This window comes from Erithacus rubecula (assembly GCF_903797595.1).
Source record: "Erithacus rubecula genome assembly, chromosome: 19".
NCBI classification, from domain to species: Eukaryota; Metazoa; Chordata; class Aves; order Passeriformes; family Muscicapidae; genus Erithacus; species Erithacus rubecula.
Genome location: NC_136671.1, coordinates 8,125,393 through 8,134,915, shown reverse-complemented (window position 1 = coordinate 8,134,915; position 9,523 = coordinate 8,125,393). Strand labels below are relative to the sequence as shown.

At 38.7% G+C, this 9,523-nt stretch overlaps 1 protein-coding gene across 17 annotated transcripts in view; it reads left to right on the top strand.

The window, feature by feature from the left end:
• The first annotated feature begins 487 nt into the window (after positions 1 to 487).
• The window catches only part of EP400 (E1A binding protein p400), a 56,941-nt gene continuing 47,905 nt past the window's right edge, over positions 488 to 9,523 (top strand). For 11 of the 17 annotated variants that reach the window (XM_079322432.1, XM_079322423.1, XM_079322429.1 and 8 more), the window contains exons 1-7: positions 488 to 678; positions 1,496 to 1,711; positions 3,502 to 3,653; positions 5,269 to 5,354; positions 5,884 to 6,257; positions 7,247 to 7,441; positions 7,905 to 8,982. The gene's annotated coding sequence lies outside the window, so the exon portion shown is untranslated. The remainder of the gene's footprint in view (positions 679 to 1,495; positions 1,712 to 3,501; positions 3,654 to 5,268; positions 5,355 to 5,883; positions 6,258 to 7,246; positions 7,442 to 7,904; positions 8,983 to 9,523) is intronic. The other 6 variants (XM_079322434.1, XM_079322433.1, XM_079322435.1 and 3 more) reach the window with 6 other exon arrangements.

Sequence of the window (9,523 nt, the reverse complement as noted above, 5' to 3'; positions counted from 1 at the left end):
GGGGGCGGTGCAGAATGTGCGGGATGTCACGGGATGGGTGTAGGATGTGCGGAGAGGGTCAGGCTGTGCGGGGGCGGTACAGAATGTGCGGGATGTCACGGGATGGGTGTAGGATGTGCGGAGAGGGTCAGGCTGTGCGGGGGCGGTGCAGAATGTGCGGGATGTCACGGGGGTAGCACAGGCTGTGCGGAGAGGGTCAGGCTGTGCGGGGGCGGTACAGAATGTGCGGATGTCACGGGATGGGTGTAGGATGTGCGGCCGGGGACAGGGGACACTCGTCGGTGCCGGTGCGGAGAGCGGGCACGCGGCGGTGTGAGAGGCCGGGGCACCGCGCTCCCGGTGCTGCCGGGCCGTGTCAGCGCCTGCTGTGTCCCGAGGCAGCACCGCGTACCGGCCCGGTGTCCTTCACCGTCCCGCCCCGCCGCTTTGTGAAGCGGGAGTGTGAGCTGGCAGGGGTGACAGCAGGCAGCGCCCTCCTGGCACTGCACCGGCCTCTCCCCGTGACTGCAGCCCAGGAGTCCCTGCAGATTGACCATCCTGCATCTTCTAAGTACAAACATACCCAGTCCAGACTCAGAATGAGCTGCAGGAACCCTCCAGGTTTGGCTGCTAGAGATAAAACAACTGGATTAATCTACTGGGATGATAAAGAATTCGAGTGGTTAATTTGAGTAAAAGGTCAGTGACCATTGAGATCCCTTTACAGTTATGCAGGAAGCAATTCTGCAACCATAAACCCTATTTTGTAGCAAAATAAATACGTTTAATTTAAATCAAGATATGAGCAGATAGACTTTCAGAAGTGGTTGGTATCCAATGCACCGTTTTATTGATTATGAGATACTTTAATAGGTTAACTTTATTTCAGTTTCAAAATAGTGCTTCAGAGAGAGACTCAATTAGTTTTGACAGCAATTTAAAAAAAAAGGTCACGAACTTTAAAATAATGCTGGTTACATCTAGTGCTTATTTTAATGACTTAATCTTAAGTGTAAGTTTTAAGCTTTGTAATTAAGCTAATTGCTTTAATGAGATTTTTCTGTAACTGTAACATTATATCTAATACTAATTGTAACACATTTAAAAAACCCTCTGGAGAAAATCTTGGAGATCCTAGTAAGTGCTGCACATCTCATTTTCCATGCCCTGGGTTTAAATTTGTGCCCTCTGAGCCTAATTTGTTGCTTTCCTTAATTAGTGTTGGTGCACGAAATCTTTCCCTTTTGGTCATTTGATACCCTGATAGAGATTGGTTGTGTCGTTGTCAACTCTCTGCAGGGTGTTGTTAGCAAAGATCTTGTCAGGTTGGGGAGTGGATAAGTAGATCCTAAACTGGCATGCTGGTTGAGTCACACCTTCAGAGCTTCCAGGCAGGCAGGTGTTCTGGGGTGTGGTGGGAAGCTGATTTCACCAGCTATGTAACAGCTGTATTGCCACTTCCTTTGGTTCTCTGTCATTTCGATATTTTCTTTTACTGAAATTGTAATTTTTAAAGTCTCTCTGCAGGTGGAATGCCTCCAGTCCCTCAAATGGTTCAGCAGCTTAGCCAGGAGGAAAACCAACAGCAAAATGGACCAAATTTGTCATGTTTGCTTAATTCCTTACCTGCTGCACCCAGCAGGAGCCCAGCTCTGGCCCAGCAGGTACAACCAGCAGGCTGGGTAAGAACCATGTGCTTGTGGTCCCAGCTCCAGTTCCCTCACAGCAACAGGTATATTTGCATATTATACAACATTTATATTGTACAACATTTGTATGTTATCTTGTATGGGGAGTGCTGACCTTTGTGTTTTGTGTGGAGACTTTGTGGAGGCAGAATTTATCACTCCAGCCTGGAGAGAAAGGAACAAATAATTCCAGTAGTTTTTTGCAGGTGACTTTGCCAGGTCTGATAATTTGCTTCAGACAGCTGTGTTAAATCTCAGCTGGGTATCAATCTTTCTTTACAAAAACACTTTGTGTTCATTTAAATTTAGAATGCTCTGTGAATACCTGTGTCTCTCATTTGGTTTTAATTAGTGCTGCAGATGTACATGATTTTTCTTGAAGAAAGGAAAGGGGTGAGAAGGAATCAGATGTTTTCTAGGGAAGTAGCATTTGTTCATGTAATGAAATCCTAGGAGGATATTTAATTAAACAGAATCCATTATTTTAAATTTTTGCACCATTTTAGAATAAGGGAGGGGGGATGACAATGAAAATTTGTGCTGCTTGTGCTGACTTGCCAGCAGTTGCAGGATGCTTGCATGTGCTAATAAAAATGCCAGAAACTAAATGTGTTTTTATATTAACTTCTTAGAGAATTTTATTCATCTGTCAGAGTATTTAAATTCTGTGAATTTTCTCACTGAATCAGCCAGCACTTCTGATGAGATCTAGGGGTACTGTATTTTAAGAAGAAAAATGAAAGTTTTCCAGACTGAGTATCTCTGCATCCCAAGCTTCTCTACTGATTACTCATATTACTGCTGCCTCACAAAGTCCTTCAGAGACTTTACAAAAAGCTGCACAAAATGCATTATTCATTATCTTTTCATAAAGTGCAACTTCAAACACTGTGGAATGTTTCCAAGGACGGAATAATAGTTTCTATTGATTATCCATGTAACATTTAAACATTTTTACACTGTTTGTTTTGGTTTTGTGTTGTGCAGTAGGAAATACAAGTTTAGTTATGCTTGCTTGAAGGAAAATGAAATTATGCAGCAAATAACAGCACTGAAGAAAGAAGGTTTATGGTCTCTGAAACATCTGCCCCAAACTCCATGAGGCCCCACAGCACAAATCACACCATGATTATCTTTTGGAAGAAATGCAGTGGATGGCAACTGTTTTTTGGGGTTTTTTAATTTTTTTTTTTTTTTTTAAGAAAGAGGATGAAAGACATAACTGCCAAGAGAGTAATGTGAATTTGATATTTTTAACCAGAAAGGAACAGGCAGTATTTTCATGGTTAGGATGTGATCACTGAGAATCTGGGAATTTGGGGTTACCTCTCCACTGTTTGTAAGCTTTTGAACAGTACTCCTAAAGGGATTGTAGTTATTTTCTTTCTTTAGAAATGTGCTTTTGAGATAAAATTGATTAAAAACCTAAAATAATGTTATGGTTTTATTTTAGAGTTAATGTGTCAAGGTGGGAATAGGTGGGTCTGGAATGTCAGTTCTACAAAGGCAAATGTTTTAATTACAAGCATTGAATTAACTGCAGAGCTTGTCATTTGAGGGTGCTGCCCTGTTTGTGACTCCTGGTAACATGAGCATAATGCTCCATTTCCATGGTGTGGGTTCTTGGAACCTTTTAAAGTAACAGCAGCTGCTCTCTGCAAAGTCACATGACACGTGGCTCTTCCACATTCCACTTCAATTCTGCCATCAGCTGGGAGCTTTTTCATTATTCTCAAACACTGTGCTATTATTACTATTTATTTTAAGCTGCAGCTGAATAGTAGTAAAACATTTCTTTACTTTGTGGGTTTTTTCCCTTTTACTATCACTCAAGCACACAGAGTGGTCTCTCTTTGATGTGATTGGGATGGAAAACCAGATTACTTGCTATAAAGCACAGATGCTGCCAAAACTGAGCTTATTGAAGAGATCTGCTGTTCCCCTTCATCACTCAGACTTCAGCCAGTGAAGCTCAAACCAAATAAGGTATGTAGTGTTCAGATGATTGGTTTATTTTTTATTTATTTTTTTTAAAGTATCAGATGAAAAAGAGTAATATTTGTGAAGGCTGAGGGGATTCACTCAGAATTACTTGTTTCTTTCTTTTAGCTTTTGTTTCCAAACTGATCACTGCTAAAACTTTCTGCCTTTAAAGTCTTCTCCCTTAGTCTTCTGAGGGGAAGCAGAGTGCTTCTTACTGCTTGATAGATATTTGCATTTATGAAAGCTCAGTTTTGATCTTTCTGGCCACACTCAAGGGTTGAAGTCACTTGTGGTTTTGGTCAAATACTGAAAATTACTTCTGGAGTAGAGTTTCCTAAGCAGAATAATTAACAACTCTTCTCCTTCTAGTTAATTTTTAGATCTACCTGCAAATGACTCAAAGATTTCTTTTTTTTTTTTTTTTTTTTTTTTTTTTTTTTTTTTTTTTTTTTTTTTTTTGGAGGGGGTGTGGGGAAGGAAAGACAGAGGGAGTAAAAAATGCTCTGTTAAATTTTGAGTTCATTTGTTTTTGGCTCTCGAGTCTTCCCTCAGAAGAGTATTCACTTTTTAGTTTTGGAGAAAATGTAATTCTGCTGTAGACCAATGCAGAGTTGAATTTTAAAATAAATTAGTCTGATATGAGAAGAGTATGGTTAGTGAAGCCCAAGACGGCTTGTGTGACATTTGGCTGTGACAGGTGACATGGAGAATGTCCTGTACTAGTGTTCTTAGGCTGTTCTGCCAGAAGAGAGCATTGGCACTTTGTGAAATTAAGGACTTGGGAATGATAGCTGAAGTGCATATGTAAAACAGAAAAAGAACTCATTCTTTTTTTGTTTAGACATCTTTGGTTTCCTGGAAATAGTGTGCACAAAACTGTTCTTGTGAAATCAGCTATTAAAATTGCAGTGGTTTTGAAATCATACCCATAGTTAAAGCTTTGCTCCATTAAGAAGTTGGTCCCTTATTTTAGCATCTTTTGGGGAGTTCTCTTGCTGTTTCCAGACTCCAAAGCTGACTAAGGGATATGGCAGTTCTGTTATGCCCCTTCCATGTAATCCTCCAGAGATGACTGGAGCATTTGCTGTACTTGAATTATACAGTATGGTGTGTTTCTTCTGTGTGTTGAAGCAGAATCCCTCCTGCCATATGCTCTTCAGCTGGGTACCTCTTTTAGCTCAGATTATTGGCTAAAAATAATTTTTTTTTCCAGTAGGCATAGAGTAGGAAAGCAGATTTATTTTTCATTGCAAAGCTAACATTTGTCCTTGTATCACAAGTATCAGCTTTTCTCCTGCTCTCTTGTCCATTGATAGAGCCCTTGCATGAACTAAATCTCCCTGTTTTCAGGTTTTTGCATAAGCTTTATCTGGTCACAATAGATTCAGAAAAGAATTTTGAATTTAAAGGCTATCCCAGGGGAAAAAAGACAAGTAAAGGAACACCTGGACAAAATATACTTCTGGAATGAGCATCATTATTCCAGAACCCCCCTGTATGGCAGAGACCTGTTGGAAACTTGCTCTTGAATCAGTGAAAGAAATATCTCTGAGCATTGTTCTGCCAGGATTAACAAGTGGTGCTGGGCTGACTTTTCAAATTGCCTTCCATATTGCAGCACTTCAGAGGCTGTAAGGATCCATTGCAGGAACTCCTTCTGACACTGAAACAGCAGAAGATTGCCCTGAAGGATGTTATTACCAGGTAATTGAGACAAATCCATGTGCAGTCTTTGCACAGATTTGATGGGAGTGTGTCACCCTGCAAAACAGGGTATTTATGTGAGCAACTGAAAAATGCTGAATGATAAATAGGCTGCCTTGCTTTATCCTTTTTGCAGGCTACATTCCTTTATGCTGAACCTATTTGCATCTCAGATGTATAATTTTGGATCATTCTAGGATCTGAAACTCTCAATAGTTCCATGGCAACTGTTATTAGTTATATAACAATTCTACTTTAATTTGACATGTCTTGTATTTGTTGTTTAAATGTTGACAAAAAAAAAAGTTGGAGTTGTAATAAGCTTCTCTTGATCACTATGGATAGTGGTAATTTTCTCTTCAGTGTTTTTGCATTTACTTGATGTCAACATAAAACCTCATATCCTGATTTACTTTCTATTACCTTCAGTCAGGTGCTTTGTGCTTCTTTGCAAATATTACTGGTTTTGAGTAGTTAATAGCCCAAGTGGTTAAAAATTAGTATAATAAAGTTTTGATTTGTTTTGTAGAGAGCCTGTGTGTGTTCCCAGCTGTAGCTGTTGCTCCTCCATGTTTGTGTGGAGCAAATCCTTCTTACACATGGACCCCTGGAAGGAAACTTGCAGTTCAGTGCCAAGGAACAGAGATGGTGCAGTGTGATTCAGGTATTGAACACCCACCACTGGTTACACCTGTGTGCAGGGGCTGTCTCTAACTGTGAGTGTGACCTGCAGAACCCCCAGGTTCTCATTCATAACCAGGCAGGCTGGGAGCTCTGAAAGCAGAAGGGAGAGCAGGTGCTGATTCTGACACACAGGATTGCAATGCTCAGCATCCTGGAGCTTTTCCTGAATTTCCATTTCCTCACGTGAGTGGGAGTGGTGCTCACAGCTGCCATTATCTGGTAAGAGGATCTCTTACTCAGGCTCATAGTGAAGAGATGCTCTTGGTGGGAGGGAAAATGCTGAAGGGAAGTCTAATACATTTGCAAGATAATTTGCATAATTTCCTTACTTATTGAAGCAAATTATGTATGTAGCTGTAGCACAAATATGTAATTATATATGAAATATGTCAGTCATATTATTATTTGATGAGGCATCTAGGGTGTTTCCAATGAGTATGCCACTAGTTATCCTACATTTATGAGCAATTTGTGCTTCAAATGCAGATTTTTTTTCACAATAACAATTTGATTAATTGCTCTTGCTTTCATTATCTGTAGCTATTTACATTGTTAGTACTTTAAGTGTAGTTGGTGTTTTTATGTTGGCAGTTCCTCAGCCTTACTCCAGGGGCTTTTATTTTTCGTAGAGTGCCCTGGCATTGCCTGAGGATAAATTGAAAGTATGCTCCTTTCCCTCCCCAGCAAGATTCTCTGTATCCTCTGGGGCCTACAATTTGAGCAAACATTAACAATATATTGAAGTTTCTATTATTTTTTATTCCAAATTGCATCATTATGCTTTCTGTTAAATGCAGTATAAAACATAAAAGAATACTTTGCCTTAAAGCAACACAAGGCAGCACAACAGAAGGGATTTGATTTAGTCAATAGACAAGAAAAATGATGGAGCATGTACAGGAATAACAAATCAGGTGTGCTTAGTCATAGGACATGATGTTATTGCTGTAATAGATCTTCAGATTTTTATCTGGCTAACTGCACCATAAATGAGTAGCTTTAAGGGTAGATAGATTATTTATGAATTGTGTAGATCTGTAATGTGGGCAGTCAGATAACTTAAAATGTTTGCATGCTTGATGTAGGTTGGGGAAGTTAGAAGAAAATAATTTTTCCAATCTTCTCACACTGTTAAAAAGAAGTTTGTTTAGAGATTTATCCTTTATTAATTTGAATTTGTAACTGAGTTGCTTGTTTCCCCATTTTAGGAATTCATAAAAAACTTCAACCAAGACAAGTGATCCTTCTGTGCTGTCCTATCTTCCCATACTCCTTCCACAGGTGTCAGTCAGAGATGTGATTACTGTTGTCTTCTATGACACTGATTTAGATCTGCTGATGGACACAAAGACTAAGGGATGGTGTGACAAAATTACAAGAGGCAGAGATACCTGCACATACAGGTGAATTTCATGCTAAGAAATCAGTGTTTTAAAATCAAAAGTAGAGAGAACATGATTTGGGAAGAAACTAGGATTTTTGGTTGAAGTGACTCTTCTAATTTAAGTAACTTGGTCTTTCAAGACCCCTTTTAAGATTATATCATACCCCTTCCATTCAGACTAGAGAGAAAATGAAAATCATGTCCTTTCCACACTGCTGTTCCTATCTTTCCTTCCTACTTTCACTTAACAAACCATCTGGACTTCTGTGCTGGGGCAACCAAAATAAACATGGGTGTTTTCAGCCCTTGATAAACAAAGAAATGTCATTCTTGATTATCATTGGATTTCAGATCCACCAGTGATGAGATGCTGTTTGTGTAGTTCTAAGATGCATTTGAAAGCTTCTCTCAAGTGATTTTCTCTTTTCTTGGAAGGATGTGCTGAGAGCACAAGGAGTGTAATGGATTTCTTTGTTTTACAGGCTTGGAAGTGGTAATTCTATTGAAGAAAGGCTGTTGAAAAAGAGTATTAAACATATGATTCAAGAACTGGCTGCTTGGGGGGATTGTTCAACAGACTTTTTATTTCAGGTACTGTAACATTAGGAATGTGAGCAGTTATTTAATGATACATTAAAAATTAGTGTTTTATTAGATCTGAGACAGAGTTTTGAAAAGGTAGTGGTTTATTTATTTCTAGGCTTGTTTGGGAGCTAGTGATATGTGTTCACAGTTAAATTCAGTAGAAATCCTGAACTGTCAGCTCATATAGAAAATCAGTAGGGAACAATGTCTAGTAATAAAGATTTGCTTGTTTCAATGATAATGTTATCCTTTTATTGTCATTGTTTTAATCAATCAAAAACAATATCTGCAACGAAAGGTGTAAAATACATCTGTAATCTGACTTTTCTATACTTGACTTTAGAATGACTAAAAAGTTTTTAATATCATGCCTTCGCTTATTGAATATTTCAAAACATGTTTCCATAAGGTTTTTTTCTCTAAATATGGAAAAGAGGGTTCTAGAACATTTACAGAAGAAAGTCTGTCTGAGCTAAGAAATTATTTAGATTGAGAGTAGTATGACTCAGGAAACACCATGGTTCTTTTTCAGTTAGAACACCTGGCTGGCTTGGTGGACCAGGTATGGGGATTTCCCTTGTTTTATGGAACCTTTAAAAACATTTAGTATTTACTTTCCTGCACAATAATCAAATGGCTTCTGTAAAGTACCTTGTTTCAGTCTACTTACATCAGATGGTTCTGTGCAAATTTAAATACTGAAACACTCAAATTACTCAGGGTAATTTGAGCCTGTTGATAGATCTGTTCTTGTTCAGAAACATTTAAGTTACCAAGTGTTCTCCTGAGAGTTGTAACTTGCAGTGAACTAAATTGTATTGTGTTGTAAAAGGCACTTTGCCAGATTATTGGCACTTTTTTATTAAAGGTCTTGGCCCATGCCAGGGGCGTGGTCACTCTTGTAACTATGTTAATCACTCTCCAAAGCAATGCCAAAATCGTTACATTAAAACCATTGCAGGTCCAGAGGGAAAGGTGAGTTTGAGTCACTTGCTTTGCATTGTGAGGACTTGGGGGCTTCTGGGGTATTTTTTTTCTTTCTTTCAATTCCCCGTTGCTGTTAGAGTATGACATGAGTGTTTACTAAGCAGAAACATAACTAGATTTTAGAATTTTGAATAGCTTGGTATACAAGCAAATGTTAGTAAATACCTTCTCCTAACAGTATGGTTAATATAGGTTGTATTTTTTACATTTCCATACACTTAGGAATATTAATTTCCCCAATGTTATGACAATATGACCTTGGATGTATAATTTGGCACTACCAGTATATTAAAAATAAGGGAGGCGAGCTATTTTAACTTTTAAGTGGTATGATATGAATTGTCTTCAGTAAAGATGGTTGATAACTATGAATTTTGAGACAGGACACTTTTAATTATGTCTTTTTGGTACCTAAGCCTTCACTCTGTATTTATCCCAGAAAGTAGGTGATCATCCTCTTTGTGTTAGACAAGCATGTGTTAAAGTCCAGAATTCTGTGTGTTCAAATCTATGTAAATTACTTTGAACT